The 16250-nt window shown below is 32.5% G+C and overlaps 1 protein-coding gene across 26 annotated transcripts in view; it reads left to right on the top strand.

Moving 5' to 3' along the window:
- The window catches only part of MARCHF1 (membrane associated ring-CH-type finger 1), an 830557-nt gene that overhangs the window by 252588 nt on the left and 561719 nt on the right, over positions 1-16250 (top strand). For 25 of the 26 annotated variants that reach the window (XM_074040716.1, XM_074040714.1, XM_074040720.1 and 22 more), the window contains exon 2: positions 14436-14510. The exons of the other annotated variant lie outside the window; for it this stretch is intronic. The gene's annotated coding sequence lies outside the window, so the exon portion shown is untranslated. The remainder of the gene's footprint in view (positions 1-14435; positions 14511-16250) is intronic. 26 annotated transcript variants of the gene reach the window in all.

Raw genomic sequence — 16250 nt, 5'->3', positions numbered from 1 at the left:
TTTTTTTATGCTGAGGCATATTCCTTTTATCCCCAGTTTTTTTAGCATTCTTATTATGAAGAGATGTTGAATTTTATTAAATGCTTTTTCAGCGTCGATTGAAATAATCATATGGCTTTTGTCCTTCATTCTGTTGGCATGATATATCACATTGATTGATTTGTGTATGTTGAAACATACTTGCATCCCTGGGATAAATCCCACTTGGTCATGATGAATATCTTCCTAACATATTGGTGATTTCAGTTTGCTAGTATTTTGTTAATGATTTTTGCATCAATATTCATCAGAGATATTGACCTGTAGTTTCTTTTTGTTTTTTTTTTGTTTTTTGTTTTTTTAATGCGTCTTTGTCTAATTTTGGTATCAGGATAATACTGATGTCATAGAATGAATTTGGAAGTAATCTCTCCTCTAGTTTTTGAATAGCTGTAGTGGGGTTGATATTAGTTCTTTGAATTTTTGATGGAATTCAACAGTGAGGAGAACAGATCCTGCGATTTTCTTTCTAGGAGACTTTTTACTAGAGTTTTGATCTTGTTACTTGTTACTGGCATGATATGGTTTAGCTGTGTCTCCACCTGAATCTCATCTTTAATTGTGGTTCCCCAAATCCTCACATGTCATGGGAGGGACCTATTGGGAGATAATTGAATCATAAGGGCTGATTCCCCCACTCTCATGATAGAGAGTGAGTTCTTATGAGATCTAATGGTTTTGTAAGGGGTTTTTCCCCCTTTGCTCAGCACATCTCTCTCCTGCTGCCTTGTGAAGAAGGACGTGTTTTCTTCCCCTTCCACCATGGTTGTAAGTTTCCTGAGTCCTCTTTAGCCATGCAGAACTATCAGTCAATTAAACCTCTCTCCTTTATAAATTACCCAGTCTTGGGCAGTTCTTTGGAGAGTACAGGTCTGTTCAGGTTTTGGATTTTTTCCTGGTTCAATCTTGGTAGGTTGTATGCATCTAGGAATTTGTCCATTTCTTCTAGAGTTTCCAATTTTTGGCAGATAACTGCTTATAGTAGACACAAATGATCCTTTGAGCTTCTGCAGTATCACTTGTAATATCTCCTTTTTATTTCTAATTTTATTTCTATCTTGTCTCTTTTTTCTTCATCTGGCTAAAGGTTTGTAAATTTTTTTTTAGCTCTTCATAAAAGCAACTTTTTGTTTCCTTGATATTTTTTATTTCTTTTATTTCAAACTTATTTATTTCTGTTCTGATCTTCATTATTTCTTTTCTTGTACTAATTTTGGGTTTGATTTGCTCTTGTTTTCTAGTTATTCAAGATGCATCATTAGATTATTTAAAGTTTTTTACTCTTTTTTGATCTAAGCACTTATAGCTATCAACTTCCCTCTTAGTACTGCTTTTGCTGTATCCCGTAGGTTTTTGTATGTTGTGTTTTCATTATCGCTTGTTTTAAGAAAATTTTTTGTTTCCTTCTCAATATCTTTGCTGACCCACTGGTCATTCAGGAGCACATTGTTTACTTTCCATGTATTTGCATCGTTTTCTAAATTCTTCTTGTTGTTAATTTCTAGTTTTATTTGACTGTGGTAAAAGAGGATGCTTGATATTATTTCCATTTTTTTTTTTTTTGGTATGTTTTAAGACTTGTTTTGTGACTTAATGTGTAGTCAGTCCTTAAGAATGATCCATGTGCTGAGGAAAAGAATGTGTATTCTGCAGTTCTTGGATGAAATGTTCTGTAAATATCTATTAGATCCATTTAGTCTATAGTGCAGATTAAATCTGAGGTTTCTCTGTTGGTTTTCTATCTGGAAGATCTGTTCAATGCTGAAAGTGGATTGTTGAATTGCCAGCTATTAATGTATTGGGCCCTATCTCTCTCTTTAGCTCTAATAATATTTCCTTTATATATCTGGGTACTCCAGTGTTGAGTGCGTATATATTGAAAATTGTTGTATTCCCTTGCTGACTTGACCACTTTGTCATTACATAGTGACCTTTTTTGTCTCTTCTTATGGTTTTGTCATGAAGTCTGTTCTGTCTAAGTGTAGCGACTCCTGCTCTCTTTTGGTTTCCATTGGCATAGAATATCTTTATCTCTTTATTTTCAGCTATGTGTGAGTTAAATTCTATTTGATAATATTTTATTTATGATTTTTCATAAATAAATACATATCCGGTTGATTTGTAGTTTTTTTATTAGTGCAGTTTAATCAAATTTAGTTATCTGTTATATATTCACTTCATAAAAATAACGTATAAGTGATCTTTTATATGTTATCAGGGAAAATTTAAATATCATTGACATTATTAGGTCTATGAATAATTGATTGATTTCATTTGTGTAAAAATCTGAGTCTTATTCTTTTGTATGTGGTATTTATTTGATAACTTTTTATATTTTCTTTTTGAAAATTGACCCATTTTAAGCTTTTTTCTCTGCTAGGGACAGCTTTTGTAAATTGTATTTTTCTATAAAATTACCTACTTCAGTCTAAGTTTCAAATTTATTTGTATAAACTTGTTCAAAAAGTCTTAGGATTTTAAAAACATTATTAGTTTCAAAGATTCAAAGGTTATTCCACTTTCGTTAATTCTCAGTTGGTGTCATTTTGATTTATTTTATTTATTAGTTTGGCTCATGTTTTTATTAATTGTCACTAAACATAATTATTACTTTAAAAAGTTTTTAACCTCAATTTTTGTGTTATCTTTACTTTTTATTTCTTTTGCTTTATTTTGGTTTACTATATCTCCTAAATTTTGATTTAATATTTGACTCATTTATTTTGATTTTTTTCGTTTATATTGACCTTTGTATTTAAATATATGTATTTCTGTTGATTATTGCTTATACTATAATCCTATAGATTCTAACAGTCTAAATTTTCATTATCATTATTTTTGAGACATTTTAATTTTGATTTTAATTATCCCTTCAAATCTAGAATTGTACAAAAGAAATTTTTAAAATTTGGGGAAGAAGGAAACTTTAAAAAGCTTTGTATTAAGTTTTAGTTTTATTGCATTGTGACTGGCGAATACTGTGTGTCATTCATACTTTAGAATATTTACTAAGGGTTTTTCAGGATCTAATGTGTAATCAGTTCTTATTTATTTGAAGAAGATGTAACTTCTATTTTTGGTATGCAAAAAACCTTAATGATGTTATATAGGTTATCTTTATCCTTATATATTTTAATACATTTTTCCCACTTGTGTCTTGGTGGGAGAGTCCTGTATTATATTTTTTCAGTCAATTTACTCTCATATCTACTTGAGTTTGTAATTTTTATCGGTAGTTGTGGTGTTATATTATTTGGATACTTGTAACTCTTTTATCTTTATTGTGACTTTTTCTTTTAGCTTTGTAAGTGGTTGTTTGTTACCTGTTTTACTGTTTTTGGACCTGAATTTTACTTTCTTATTTCACAATTGAAAGCTACTATATTTGTTTGGCATTTAATTTGATTTGCATTTATTGTAATACCTTCATACATATTCATATTTTGCTTTTCTTAATATTGTTTAGCTATGTCTCTTGTGTTCAGAGTAGAATTCAATTTTATTTTGTGAAAAAAGATATATTAAACTCGACATTTATTTGATGGATATGATATATTTGGTCTGAGCTTTGTCTTATAAGCGTAAATGAATGTATTATATTACATATTACTGTTTTCTATATTAGAGTTTCTCCTTGCTCTATTTTGTATTTCTTTTGATAAAATTTGATAAAATTTACCGAATTTTGCAGTTTATTTATATGTTTATATACATAATATCTTTATAAATATGTATTTATATCTTTTCCACTTTCTTTTAACTTTGTATGTTTCTATCAGGAAATCTGTGATCAGTTTTAATTTTTTGTTAATCATTTCTTTTTGCTGTATGCCCATAAGATTTTTTATAATCCTCAAAATCTAATGATTTTAATAGAATTTTAAGTTCTGTCTTGGGGTTTACTGTTTTCCCAAGTACAAGATGATGTTTTCCATATAAAAAGAATTTGTTTTTAGTTTCTGGAATATTTGACTGAAATATTTATTTAAAATATTATGTCTTTTCTGTTGTTTGTTTTTTTGTTAGTGACTTTTTGAGTGACTTCGATTATATTCATTTTGGGTTGTTTGTTCCTTTTTATCTTTTTGCTTAAACTTTCTTTTTCTGTACTTACAATTATGAGCACTAATTGATGTTATCCATTTTCTATGATTAATAAAAATCACTTCACTGATTTTACTTATATGTTTTTAAATTTACCTCTGAATAGACTTATAACTATCAATGCTGATTTTTTTATTTGTTTTTTTGAGATGGAGTCTTGCTCTGTCACCCGGGCTGGAGGGCAGTGTGGATCTCATCTCACTGCAACCTCTACCTCCCAGGTTGAAGTGATTCTCCTGCCTCAGCCTCCTGAGTAGCTGAGATTACAGGTGCCCACCACCATGTCCACCTAGTTTTTGTATTTTTAGTAGAGATGCAGTTTCTCCACATTGGCCAGGCTAGTCTTGAACTCCTGGCCTCCAGTGATCCGCCTGCCTTGGCCTCCCAAGGTGCTGGGGTTACAGATGTGAGCCACTGCGCCTGGCTTCAGTGTTGATTTTAAACGTTTATTTACATTTTCATTCACATGTTATTGAATGTTTTATAATAATTATCTCACAATTATGCTATGGAATATGGATGGTTTTATTTTATATTCTTATTGATCTTTGTTCATTGGAAAGAGATTCAGGTTTAAGTCACTGAAATTTTGTTATGGAAATCAGAAATCTGTAACTCAATTATTTATGACAGCCTCAATGCTTACATGTTCTAGATTGAATTTTCTACATTAAAGGTTGATACATTTGATAGTCTTTTTACAGACAGCTGTTTCTCGTAACTTCAGTATTGAGAAGGTATATTATATTTGGCAAGTGATACTGAAGACATTTGAGTACATTCTGAGAAACACTTTTGAAGTATTTGGTAAATTACTACTATAAATATTTTACAGAACTTCAGTAAGTGTCATGCTAGATTTTAAAAAAATCACTTAATGTTTTTAGTTCCTGATTGGCGGATTTCTCATTAATACATATTTTTATAAACTTTAGTAAATATCAATTGGGTGTTTTACATAGCTTCCTTTATAGTCACCAAATTGAATGCATCATACTGAAACTTGCTATGCATACTGTGTCTATGGACAGAAGTTTCGGCATCACCTAGAAACTTACTAGAAATGCAGAATTTACAGCCCAATTCAGATCTAATGAGGCCAAATTCACCTTTTAAAATGTTCCTAGATAACTTGTGTTTCCATTAAAAAGGGATAAGCCTTGACCTAAAATAAGACGAAAATTATCTTTTATTATTACAAAAATTTATATGAAAGCAGAAATTATTCTATTGTTTATTTACTTATTTATTTTATTTATTTATTTTTTCAAGATTGCGTCTCACTCTATCACCCAGGCTGGAATGCAGTGGTGCGAGCTTGGCTCACTGCAACCTCTGCCATCCAGCTTCAAGCGATTCTCCTGTCTCAGCCTCCCAAGTAGCTGGGATTACAGGCATGTGCCACCATGCCTGGCTAATTTTTGTATTTTTAGTAGAGATGAGGTTTCACCTTGTTGGCCAGGCTGTTTTCGAACCCCTGACCTCAAGTGATCCACCTGCCTTGGCCTCCCAAAGTGCTGGCATTACAGGCATGAGCCAGCATGCCCGGCCTATTCTATTATTTAAAAGAGACATTGATTTGGCATATTTATATGGATTTTAACTTTGTATAAAAGATAGTAACAACGGAATTCATAGTCAATTACGTCTTCTTAGTTTTGGCATTTTCTACTTGGGATAAGTTAGCATCAATGTCAAGAGATCTAGCCCGTTCTTGCTTTTATTTTGCCTAATAAATTTAAAGGGTATGCATACATACACACACATTTGGTTCTCATGTATATTTTTCTCTACAACAGTGTTGTCTGATAGCACTTTCTGGAAATGCTTTCTCTGTATGGTATTCAGGATGATAGCTACTAGCCACAAGTGACTGAGTACTTGTAATTATTAAGAAGTTGAGAATTTAAACTTTGATTTAATTTTAACTACTTAAATTTAAATTTACATGTGACTAGTGGCTACTGTAATAGACAACAAAACTCTTGTAACAGAGACTAGAGACTATGGTCTGCTTTTATATGGCCCTTGAGCTAACAATGATTTTTCTGTTTTTAAAGGATTGTAAACACACACACACAAAAGCACACACTTGTGCACATAAACACATGCAAATGAAAAAGAATATTCAGTGCAATGGAGTGGCCCACAAATCCTAAAATAGTTTTTTGCCCTCTATCAAAAAGTTTGCAGACTCCTGTCCTAAAATGTTAATTTTGTTTAGTACAGCATGCATAGTTAGGAAATAAATTTAAAAGCAGATATTTTGGAAAGTATGCTATTTTCTAGCATTCTAGAATTTATACATTTATTATGATGATGGGTTACTATTAAGAAATTTGGGAGTTATACCTGATGTAAATGATGAGTTGATGGGTGCAGCACACCAACATGGCACAAGTATACATATGTAACAAACCTGCACGTTATGCACATGTACCCTACAACTTAAAGTACAATAATAATAAATAAATTAAAAAAAAAAAAAGAAATTTGTAAACGTTTTACATGACAGTTTTGAGATTTTGGAGATACGAAGGCCTTAATTTAACTTTCCCATTAACTATTGATAATGCTTTATTTCATGTTTATGGTTGACAAATTATCAATATCATCTAAAGTTTGATGAAATAAAGATACGTTATTTAGATTTTAAACCTTACAAAAAAAGATCAGTGATAGCCAAAGAAAGTTTTTCTCTATTCTAAAGTATTCGTAATTAGAGATGGGAGAGCAAATTTTCAAATGTGGAATTCCTTAGAATTGTCTTTTATGTACCTTCTACTGAAATCTTTTGCTTTCTGTGTATATCTGTGGGAACTATGGCATCTTCCAAATCTTTGAATTATTTTATTCCTAGATTTTGAATTTTAAGAATCCATAAAAATTGTATCTTATTGTTTCATCTCCTGGAAAATTTTCTCAGAAATATTTATTTTAAGGTATTGAAAATTTTGAGTTATCAAATTCACAATATTTATAATTTGTTATACCAAACTTACTCCATGAACTGTATCCAAAATAATTTGAATAACATTTAGCATTTCTTTTATTGAAAATGACTTGACTCATTTCTGCAATGTCTCTTCGGTTTTGTATATAGTTTCTTAAATGATGTGTCACATTACTTGATGCCAATGTTTGTAGTCTGAATAAATATTCTTTCACAATATTATCAAGTTTTACTGTGGTCTCTGCCAAATGCAGAAAATTTCCATTATCACTCTCATAAACTTTCTTGGATGATCTTCTGAACACATTTGCCTTGCCAAAATCAAAATTATGTATATTATATATTCAACAACAACATGCCATATCTTCATTTAGTCTCTATTCTTCAACAAAAGTAGTTACTGATTTTTCCAAATTAGATTTTCATTGTAAATATCTAACACTGTGATTGCTGTCCCGTTTATTTTATTCACGTTTCCTCATTGCTCATGACTGATTATTGTCCATTCTTAAGTAACGGTTGATGTTTTTTATCCCTGAAGAAATTGAAAAGAAATATAAGACCCTTTGCATGTAGTAACCAGAACATATGAGTTTTTTTAATCTGAAAAATATCAGAATAAAATAACTACCCTCAAACTTCCTTCCTGCTCTGTCTTTCGTAAATTTAAACTTTCTTATGTAAGTTTCAAAATCTTCAGCAAGAGTGGCTCATTGCTGAATATTTAAAAATATGTCCACCTTCTGAGATTGTAAGGGAATGCATTTCATTTGATGATTCTTCAGAATTTGTTTTTGTCTCCTAGATTTTCTTGAAGGTCAGAAGGTCAGTAGTCGTTGACATGGCAGTGGGAGATAATTTCATCTGCTGTTCCATCAGTGACGATTTGTACTATATTCTGCTAAAGTTAATAGCTCTGAAGTCTTTTCCTCTGCCTTTTTTTTTTTTTTTGGTAATTCACTAGGAATTCTCCAAAATTTTTGCAATGTTCCAAACGTTTTATTGTGTGTGTGTAGTTTACCATTATTTTTTGTCTCAATACTATTTATCATAATAAAATAAGCTGTTTCAATAATTATCTTCTGACAGTTTCATTGTAAATCTTATTGCACTTATAGTACTTAGGAAAAATAGCAAAATATAACATAATAACACATAATACTTTTATACTGGGAAGAAGCAAATTTTAGCACAGCATTTAATTTTATACTGATTAAATTTCTGCACTAAATATTAACAATTCCTGTCATTTAAAGAATGGATCATTATATAAAAATCGTTAAGCCTTCATTAATACTTAGTTTTGAATTATTAATGGGTAATTGCTAATTGCATTTATGTAATTTGTATCATACTGGAAACATCTTTTTTTTTTTTTTGCATTTTACAATAAAATTTATTTATTATTTATTTATTTATTTATTATTATACTTTAAGTTCTAGGGTACATGTGCATAACGTGCAGGTTTGTTACATATGTATACTTGTGCCATGTTGCTGTGCTGCACCCATCAATTCGTCAGCACCCATCAACTCGTCATTTACATCAGGTATAACTCCCAATGCAATCCCTCCCCCCTCCCCCCTCCCCATGATAGGCCCTGGTGTGTGATGTTCCCCTTCCCGAGTCCAAGTGATCTCATTGTTCAGTTCCTACCTATGAGTAAGAACATGTGGTGTTTGGTTTTCTGTTCTTGCGATAGTTTGCTGAGAATGATGGTTTCCAGCTGCATCCATGTCCCTACAAAGGACACAAACTCATCCTTTTTTATGGCTGCATAGTATTCCATGGTGTATATGTGCCACATTTTCTTAATCCAGTCTGTCACTGATGGACATTTGGGTTGATTCCAAGTCTTTGCTATTGTGAATAGTGCCGCAATAAACATACGTGTGCATATGTCTTTATAGCAGCATGATTTATAATCCTTTGGGTATATACCCAGTAATGGGATTGCTGGGTCATATGGTACAACTAGTTCTAGATCCTTGAGGAATCGCCATACTGTTTCCCATAATGGTTGAACTAGTTTACAATCCCACCAACAGTGTAAAAGTGTTCCTATTTCTCCACATCCTCTCCAGCACCTGTTGTTTCCTGACTTTTTAATGATTGCCATTCTAACTGGTGTGAGATGGTATCTCATTGTGGTTTTGATTTGCATTTCTCTGATGGCCAGTGATGATGAGCATTTTTTCATGTGTCTGTTGGCTGTATAAATGTCTTCTTTTGAGAAATGTCTGTTCATATCCTTTGCCCACTTTTTGATGGGGTTGTTTGGTTTTTTCTTTTAAATTTGTTTGAGTTCTTTGTAGGTTCTGGATATTAGCCCTTTGTCAGATGAGTAGATTGCAAAAATTTTCTCCCATTCTGTAGGTTGCCTGTTCACTGTGATGGTAGTTTCTTTTGCTGTGCAGAAGCTCTTTAGTTTAATGAGATCCCATTTGTCAATTTTGGCTTTTGCTGCCGTTGCTTTTGGTGTTTTAGACATGAAGTCTTTGCCCATGCCTATGTCCTGAATGGTACTACCTAGGTTTTCCTCTAGGGTTTTTATGGTATTAGGTCTAACATTTAAGTCTCTAATCCATCTTGAATTAATTTTCATATAAGGAGTAAGGAAAGGATCCAGTTTCAGCTTTCTACTTATGGCTAGCCAATTTTCCCAGCACCATTTATTAAATAGGGAATCCTTTCCCCATTTCTTGTTTCTCTCAGGTTTGTCAAAGATCAGATGGCTGTAGATGTGTGGTATTATTTCTGAGGACTCTGTTCTGTTCCATTGGTCTATATCTCTGTTTTGGTACCAGTACCATGCTGTTTTGGTTACTGTAGCCTTGTAGTATAGTTTGAAGTCAGGTAGCGTGATGCCTCCAGCTTTGTTCTTTTGACTTAGGATTGTCTTGGAGATGCAGGCTCTTTTTTGGTTCCATATGAACTTTAAAGCAGTTTTTTTCAATTCTGTGAAGAAACTCATTGGTAGCTTGATGGGGATGGCATTGAATCTATAAATTACCTTGGGCAGTATGGCCATTTTCACGATATTGATTCTTCCTATCCATGAGCATGGTATGTTCTTCCATTTGTTTGTGTCCTCTTTGATTTCACTGAGCAGTGGTTTGTAGTTCTCCTTGAAGAGGTCCTTTACATCCCTTGTAAGTTGGATTCCTAGGTATTTTATTCTCTTTGAAGCAATTGTGAATGGAAGTTCATTCCTGATTTGGCTCTCTGTTTGTCTGTTACTGGTGTGTAAGAATGCTTGTGATTTTTGCACATTAATTTTGTATCCTGAGACTTTGCTGAAGTTGCTTATCAGCTGAAGGAGATTTTGGGCTGAGACAATGAGGTTTTCTAAATATACAATCATGTCATCTGCAAAGAGGGACAATTTGACTTCTTCTTTTCCTACCTGAATACCCTTGATTTCTTTCTCTTGCCTGATTGCCCTAGCCAGAACTTCCAACACTATGTTGAATAGGAGTGGTGAGAGAGGGCATCCCTGTCTTGTGCCAGTTTTCAAAGGGAATTTTTCCAGTTTTTGCCCATTCAGTATGATATTGGCTGTGGGTTTGTCATAAATAGCTCTTATTATTTTGAGGTACGTTCCATCAATACCGAATTTATTGAGCGTTTTTGGCATGAAGGGCTGTTGAATTTTGTCAAAAGCCTTTTCTGCATCTATTGAGATAATCATGTGGTTTTTGTCTTTGGTTCTGTTTATATGCTGGATTATGTTTATTGATTTGCGAATGTTGAGCCAGCCTTGCATCCCAGGGATGAAGCCCACTTGATCATGGTGGATAAGCTTTTTGATGTGCTGCTGAATCCAGTTTGCCAGTATTTTATTGAGGATTTTTGCATCAATGTTCATCAGGGATATTGTTCTAAAATTCTCTTTTTTTGTTGTGTCTCTGCCAGGCTTTGGTATCAGGATGATGTTGGCCTCATAAAATGAGTTAGGGAGGATTCCCTCTTTTTCTATTGATTGGAATAGTTTCAGAAGGAATGGTACCAGCTCCTCCTTGTACCTCTGGTAGAATTCAGCTGTGAATCCATCTGGTCCTGGACTTTTTTTGGTTGGTAGGCTATTAATTGTTGCCTCAATTTCAGAGCCTGCTATTGGTCTATTCAGGGATTCAACTTCTTCCTGGTTTAGTCTTGGAAGAGTGTAAGTGTCCAGGAAATTATCCATTTCTTCTAGATTTTCTAGTTTATTTGCATAGAGGTGTTTATAGTATTCTCTGATGGTAGTTTGTATTTCTGTGGGGTCGGTGGTGATATCCCCTTTATCATTTTTTATTGCGTCGATTTGATTCTTCTCTCTTTTCTTCTTTATTAGTCTTGCTAGTGGTCTGTCAATTTTGTTGATCTTTTCAAAAAACCAACTCCTGGATTCATTGATTTTTTGGAGGGTTTTTTGTGTCTCTATCTCCTTCAGTTCTGCTCTGCTCTTAGTTATTTCTTGCCTTCTGCTAGCTTTTGAATGTGTTTGCTCTTGCTTCTCTAGTTCTTTTAATTGTGATGTTAGAGTGTCAATTTTAGATCTTCCCAGCTTTCTCTTGTAGGCATTTAGTGCTATAAATTTCCCTCTACACACTGCTTTAAATTGGAAGCATCTTTTACTTAAACAGGGAACTCAGAAAAACCTTAATGTTACACTAAACAATAAGAAAATAATGTGAATTGCAATAAAAATATATTAAATATAACCAGTGCATTAAGTTCAATGAGAGATGTTTTTATTTTTATGAATATATATACATATATGTGTACATACATATAACAACAGATTGGTTGATTGGTTAATCATTTGATTTATTGATATATGGATAGATAAATTGACTGCCATGTAGATAAACATATTTTTTGAACCTCAGTCTACTTGTTCAGAAGCCAAGGTTATCATATATGTTATTAAATCAACAGTGGTTTTCGATTCACAAATATTTAGTTTACCAACTTTTCCCTCCTTTATAAGCCCCAGCGCAATAATGTATAATGACCCTATTATAATGGAATGCTTTATCCCCTCTACTGGAAAGTTTGTTTTAATAAATATGCAAGTCTCCTACTTTGGGTTAAACAGTTATGGTTTTTATATAAAAATTAAAATGATGTTTAAAATGAGTGGGTCACCCTGAGAAGTGTTATGCTCGATTTGAATAACCAAAGCAGTCCAGTATTTCACTTTTTACTTACATTCTTGTTCTTTCCAAAAGAATATGCAATGAGTCTAGGGAGATTGTGTTGAAAGATAAATCTCATGTCTAATGGTTATGCACCATCTGTTGCTTAAATTTTGATATCCCCCCTACCCCTCCCTGAATAATTTATTTCTGGGATAGATGTACCTATACAATTATTTATTAGAGTTTTCTCATGATTCACCTAAGTCATTCATACAAAGAGATTTGTGGCACCTATCTCACCAAATGCCCAAATATGTAAGAATGCCAGTGCTGACCACAGTTTAGAGGTCCCTCCTTTCCCCATATACATAAGTATGCATCTTTCTTTCCTCTTTCTCTTTATCTCTCCTTCCCTCTCTCTTTTCCTTTCTTTCTCTCTTTCTTTATTGTCTTTCATGCCATATTACACAAAAGGACGTAAATGTTAGAAAGGTACCTATGTAGAGAGAAAGCATCAAGTTATTAAGCTTTCAAAAGGCCATGTGGGAAACCTAAAATCATGAAGCAGTAGAATACATAATTCTAATCTCTTTCATCCAACCAATGACAACATAATGTTTGGGATTTGTTGTTCCTGTTTGTTTTCATTATGCTAATGCACCCAATGATATTTCATAATACTTTGTATTTGGAACTTGGATTTTAATATATAAATTTCATTAAACTATATATTATGTAAAAATAAAATCCATTGCAATAGAGAATGTTCCAAGTTATTCAGCTTAAATAAGCAAAACTGCAGGTAGCCACAGTTAAAGCTGGAATACAGTGGCCTCACTATCCTGAGCCAATGAAATATATCATTCTTTACTTTTTCAAATTTATTTGCAATTGTTTAATGGGTATTTGATTGGTAATATCTTATTTTCAGAATTTGAAAATACATAATTGGTTCAAAAATTATAATACATAATTTATTAAAAAACAGTGGAAATGGAAATAATAACAATGACCCATTTAAAAAATTGAGTTGATAATCATCTAAAAATTAATGGAAATTTTTAAGGTTCTATGCAATGTATTCTTTTCTTGTAGAAATATTTTGTTGTTTTTGTTGTTTCTCTGACTGATCTGATTTTTAATGTGTTATATACAGTTTGAATTTAGTTTTCTTACCTTATGTGGTTACAGTGTGTTCCCAGTGTCAGCAGTTGACTTTTGTATATCAACTTATTAATTCTATAAACAAGCTCATTTTAAATAACTATTATACAATTTGTACTTTAATGCTATGTACATTGACTTCATAAACAGATACAACTCTGATATGAAAATGTCATATTTTCTCTGCAACTACAATGCTACTGTATACATTCTTTGAAAAAATGATCAATAATATCCCCTATTACTTTAGTTTGTTAAGATACCTTCTTGTGATCATCCTACATACAAAAAAAAGAATATAGAGAGATTATAAGATATAGATGCCAGCTCATTATACACACAATTGTATCCTTAGCCCTTTCAACTAAACAAAGGCAATTTAGTATTGTAGCCACGTACGTCTTCTATTGGAGTGGATCCTAAAACAAGAGATAAAATAGTTGGCGTTGTTTTATACAGAGGGATAATAGAGGTAGTGAAGTACATGACTTGCGGATATTTCCCCCGATGTACTGCTTAGATTTCATAAGGATCCAAAAGTGAAACTGTTGCTGATCCTTCAATCACCGCATCCTTTTATTCATCCTCATTATGTTCAAAACATCGAGGCAAATTCAGACTGTATTTTATCAAACAACTGGATCAAGTTGAAACCAGATATTCTAGTTTGACTTTTAAAATTTTGCCTCTGTCTTTGGAGAGGTTCCTGAGTGTCTTACATTGTTTGGCAGCACATAAATGGCACAAACAACCTTTCTTATCTTATGCCAGAAGAGATTATTTGAAATTCTCTATTAGAAAATAAAACTTCAGTTTATTTCTTATTATGAAGTATGTATTTTGTAACCATATAGAAATCTATATAAATTCTTTCACATGATCTGAATATTGGCAGAAATGAAATTAAGAACAGTATTATATTATATTTTAAAGACTACTTATATAGGCCCCAAATTTCTACAACATTTGTGTGATCTTTCCATTAAAAAACCATAGTTTCCTTATGGTTATTTTTAAGCTTGGCCTTAACATTAATTTTTGTTTTCAGGAAATGTACCCCAAAAGAACTCTGAGAGAATATACTCAACTGTCCTGCTGTGATTAAACAAGACTGCTGTATTTTGTAAGTTCATCTATTTTTATCTTTATTCTTTAAATAAAGAACACTTTCTGCTGCAGAAAATCCCTTTTCTCATTTGGAATTAGAGTCTAATTTTGTTTTAATGGAAGGCTTAATTGATTTTTTTTTCAAACTTTGTTTTATCTTAGTTTTATTCAGTTTCAATGAATAATGAAAAGACATTTCTTTTTTAGATTAATTCTGTTTCCTTGTATCTATTGGATAATATTTTAATGGCTTGTGATACGAATCTTATCATTTGGTAAAAGGGCAGTGCTATCAGTAATGCTGACTTGACCTTGGCAAATATATTGGTAATTTTAGTACCTCCATTTCAGTGAACAAATACATTTGGTTTTACCAGGCTTTATGAAAGTAGCTAAATACTGCCCATCTTTAGGATACAGAGTAATTTTATCTTGTTACTAATACTTAGATTATACATTCAAGGATTATCATATTCATCATGATGAGATATGCACTATATGATTTCGATGTATTAAGTTATACTTTTTTTTGCACTATATGATTTAGATGGATTAGAATATAACACTTATTTATTTCGCATGACCCAGAGCAACCAAAGGCTATTATGTAGAAAATCATGAATGACATTAAATTGAATGTTTCCTAAACGTTCAAATTTATAATCCTTTTCAGTATCTCAAAGTTGAAATTTTGCTATTTCAGTTTCTGAAACACAATATAAAGCAAATAGATTTTCCCCTCTTTTACAAACTGCCTTCTGATACTGAGATAAAATAGTCCCTTTGCCCATAAGTAGTTTTCTATGACAGACACAGTAGGTTAAGAGACCTGTATTACAGGTTATTTATTTAGACACTTGCAGCTTTTTTTTTTTTTTTTTGGCTTTTCCTTCAAGCAGATTTTTTTCACACCAGAAAAAATCATGGCTGTATCCCCTTATAGTAAATGAATGGAGGGATCGACTAGATGGAAAAAAGGGTCTAAGTTTCTGAATTCAGTGGCATAATAGTCATTACAAGTGCCCTTCATCAGGGAATTTTTATTATCCCAGTATTTTGAACAACTTAAGTGCTGCGTATGGTAACATAAAGAACATACTTAAGAGTTAGAACAGATTTTAGAAACTTTTCCAGTAATTCCAAGGGCATAAATTAGTTCAAAAATATCTTGAAATTGGTGAAGAATCACATAAAAAGGGAAAACTTTGGAAAGACAAATTTTAACCTATATTGTGAAGCAAAAATAAAGATTATGTAGGAGATTTACAAAAAATAATTATCTTGGCTGAGCACAGTGGCTCACGCCTGTAATCCCAGCACTTTGGGAGGCCAAGGCGGGTGGATCACGAGGTCAGGAGATCGAGACCATCCTGGCTAACACGGTGAAACCCCAGCTCTACTAAAAATACAAAAAATTAGCTGGGCATGGTGGCGGGCACCTGTAGTCCCAGCTACTCAGGAGGCTGAGGCAGGAGAATGGCGTGAACCCGGGAGGTGGAGCTTGCAGTGAGCCGAGATTGCGCCACGGCACTCCAATCTGGGCCACAGAGCGAGACTCCATTTCAAATAAAATAAAATAAAATAAAAATAATAATAATAATAATTATCTTAAACTTAAATGGTGCCCCAGTGGTTTCATTTTGTTTCAAATTCTACCATTTACATTATTATTTTTCCCCAAGGAAATAATCGAGTTTTTCCCCTAAAAAGAAACCTCATTTAATAAAAATAATCAATTCTCAATTTTTAAAATAAG

Source organism: Macaca fascicularis, chromosome 5, assembly GCF_037993035.2.
Source record: "Macaca fascicularis isolate 582-1 chromosome 5, T2T-MFA8v1.1".
NCBI classification, from domain to species: Eukaryota; Metazoa; Chordata; class Mammalia; order Primates; family Cercopithecidae; genus Macaca; species Macaca fascicularis.
The sequence above is the reverse complement of the archived record's forward strand: the minus strand, read 5'-3'. Positions and strand labels throughout refer to the sequence as shown.